Source organism: Limulus polyphemus, unplaced genomic scaffold, assembly GCF_000517525.1.
Source record: "Limulus polyphemus unplaced genomic scaffold, Limulus_polyphemus-2.1.2 Scaffold381, whole genome shotgun sequence".
In the NCBI taxonomy this organism is placed as follows: Eukaryota; Metazoa; Arthropoda; class Merostomata; order Xiphosura; family Limulidae; genus Limulus; species Limulus polyphemus.
This window is the reverse complement of record NW_013665991.1, coordinates 554,568-558,210: the sequence shown is the minus strand read 5'-3', so window position 1 is coordinate 558,210 and position 3,643 is coordinate 554,568.

The following is a 3,643-nucleotide window of genomic DNA, read 5'->3' as shown; positions in this document are numbered from 1 at the left end:
CATGTTTGGTGGGAAGGGGATTCGAACCCGCGACCCGCAGATTGCGAGTAGAGCACCCTAACCAACTGGCCATGCCGGGCCATCCATATTAATTGACTCACAGACATTTTCATGTCTTTTATGATGATTGTTTCGTATGTCTTTTCCATACGTGCTTTTAGAACATCAGATTTTATATTCATAATTTTTTCTATGTTTTTTTTTATGTGGACGGTCAGGGTTATGGACTAGTGGGTAGCATGCCCGGATTGAGAATCCGACGGTCTATTGTTCGTGTCTTCTTGCCACTATCTCGCACTCCGCACATTGAGAACATGGATGATTTGTTCAGTCAGGAATGAGTAGCTCAAGAGTTGACGGTGAGTGCTTTCGACTAGCTGCCTTTCTCTAGTCTATCAGTTCAAAATTATACACTGCCAGACAGACCTTACGTAACTTTGCACGAAAATTCTTGAAAAAAAAACAAACTTATCCTACGTTAATGTTTAAAAACATTTAAGATTTAAAAGTATAATAAAGGTCATTTTTTTTACTCTTAATTTAGTAGCCAAATGTGCCTGAAAAAAAATTATAACATTTACAAAACTTGAAAAATATAATAATCACAATTCATTATTAAAGGTACACATTCGGTTCTTTGCCATTCAAAAGTTAATATATTTAAAACCAGTACATTATAATTAGAAGATTCTAAATGATAATCAGTAATCTTTTGAACTTGGTAACAGAAACAAAATATACAAATCATCAAATATTTTTCTTGATTTACATATTTCTTTTATTTCTCAATAATTATGGCCCGAGAGTGTCCGAGTGGTTAGTTTATCGGACTGGGGATGTAAAGGTTTCGGGTTCGATACGTGGTACTACCAAATATGCTTTGCATTTTCAGCTGTGTGTGTGTGCGTTATAAAATCGTACTATCCGGTTAAGAATAGTCGTTTCATGCACTAGGTGCTTCGACTGATTGCTTCCCCACTGGTCTGGAGTTCAAATTAGGGATAGCTATTTCCAAACCATAAGGTTCTCTTATCTGACCTATTTCTATAAAGTGTTAATTCGGTGAAAAATAAGCTAATAGGGATCGTTGTTTTATATTCTTTTTTTTTAATCTTTTCTAAATTTTACATAAAAGAGCTTTATGCATGCATTTTGTTAAACCAGTGTCAAGATCAGTAAAAAGAACAGCAGAAGGACTGAAAATATGAGGTTATAGCCCCTTGGGTATAGATTTGTCCGAAAATTCTAAACATCAGACAAACAAACAAAGCTAACTTGCATAGTTTGTTTTAGATTTTTTCCATACTGCTTTAACAAATTGAACAGCATTTAAAACTCTGCTATTTGGAGAAAGTTTGCGAAAAAAAAATGAAGTGAAAGAATAATAGACAGCGACACAAGTTTTATAAACTTAGCAATTTATTTATTTTAAACGACCTCTAGTGGCTTGGTGAATTTTCGTTTCTTTGTTGATAGGTGTAAAGCTACACAAAGAGCTATCTGTGGTCTGTTCGCGGTGGGCATCGAAATTCAATTTTTAGTGTTATAAGCCCTTAAACTTACCGAGGAGTCACCGCTGAGCTTCATGAGTCTTTATTTTCATTGTTTTTACGCTTTCTGTTATCACGATTATATATAGAAAAGTTAAAACATATGTTTAATGTTGTTGTTTTTTTTGTGTGTGTAAAACACTATTTGATTAGGTTTTAGGACCTACGTTAATAACTGCATATTTAGATCTGCTATGTGGCTTTTTAGCCCTCGAGCATACCGCTGAGCCACCCGAGGGATGGATAGCACTGGGGAGTAGATCTCATTTCAATCTTTTCATAACTCTACACACTTTCGTTCTATTGTGTCTTCAACCGAGCATTTGAGATACTAAGCGAATTATTTCGTCTATTTGCTGCTTTATAAATTCAAAGTCGAAACACTGAATGGTGGTTTGAATTTTGTGTCAGTCAATTCCGAAAATTGACTAGATATTTGTCTGTAGTCGTCAATGTTTAGTGACGATGAACACCAACGTTTCTTTAATGGACAGACAAACGCTTTTATCTTCTTTCTATCAGCCATCACTAGTTTAGAGGCAAGGAAATAAATTATGAACGATAGAGAAGAACATTTCAAGGTAATGCCACAGTAACTTCTAGAAACGCCTGCGGTGATAGAGCACGAATCTCTCTCTCTCTACCTTATTTTCTGATATAATTATGATCTAGTACGTGTGTTCTAGTTCAGTGTTACCTCATAACAAACCGGCTATCTAGCTACAACCAATGAAATTATCTAGGCCATGTAAACGTAGAAGCCACTATATAACAAATAAACATAGCAGAATCTATAAAAAGTGAACAATGCAGAAATACAGGAGTTTAACCTTCTTCACGAGATATTCTGTTGGAATTAGGAAATTTGATTATAGAAGTTGTAGTTTTATTGGTTTCAAAATATTAATCAGAAATCAACTTTTATGCTATAGAAATATTATTAGACCCATTGATTAGCATGCTAGACTATAGACCCGAGGGTCTATTGTTCGCGTCTCATTGCCACAAAATGCGCTCCATACTTTAGAGCTGTATGTGCGTTATAAGAGTGACCGTCAAATTCCACTATTCGATTAGAGTAGCCCACGGTTGGTGCTGTTTACCAGCTGACTTCCCTATAGGTTAATGGTTAAACATTAGTGATGGCTAGCACAGATAGCCTTTGTGTAGTTTTACTGGAATATTCGAAACACTCCACACACCATCAAAAATGATTTCAACTACAAACAGAACATTGCGTTATAAGTGAATATCTTAACTCTTTCCTTTTACTTATGGAAAGAAAACTAAAAATAAACAGACAGGCATACGGCGAAACTGTTCGTCCTCGTATCTCGACCTAGTCTTTATACCTAAATCTGAATAAGACGAAATAGAATAAGGATATATGATACCATAAATCATATATCCTGATACACGCCTTTGTCCCTGAAGTTGACATGGTGAAGATAGGATCAGAACGTAGGTTGGCATTAATCTTATGCTGATCAAAGTCTTCACACCTGAAGCTGAATAAGTTCAGATAGGATCACGAAAGTCGACTTGATTTAACAGAAATTTATATATAATCTATATACCAGAAAATAACACATATGAAAAAGTGGACACCGCCGATGTAAGCATATATGTAACACTTTTTAAGACACAGGCTTAATGGCCTTACTATGTTGGTTGTGAGAATTGTTTTTTGGTGTCAAACTTTTTTTTTTTTGAATGAAGGAGCGGGGGGTGGGGCAGGTCTTTTGACCAACTTACCCATAATGCTATGTAAATAAGCTGTAGTCTACCGCCTATCTAGACAAATCTATAACTAAACTTAAAGCAGCCATCCTGAAAACAGAGCCTGCGCTCGTTTACGAAAACATCATCTTCCGTATCGGTTCCAGAGTTTGAAGTCGTAATAGCATCATACGTGACCATGGTTACACAGTTTGTATAAATCTGCTGTACAAGTTTTTTTTTTTTTTATCGTTGTGACGAGATGAAATGGTGCCCGGCATGGCCAGGTGGTTAAGGGACTCGACTCGCAATTCGAGGGTCGCGGGTCATACCAAACATGCTCGCCCTTTCAGCCGTGGGGGCTTTATAATGTG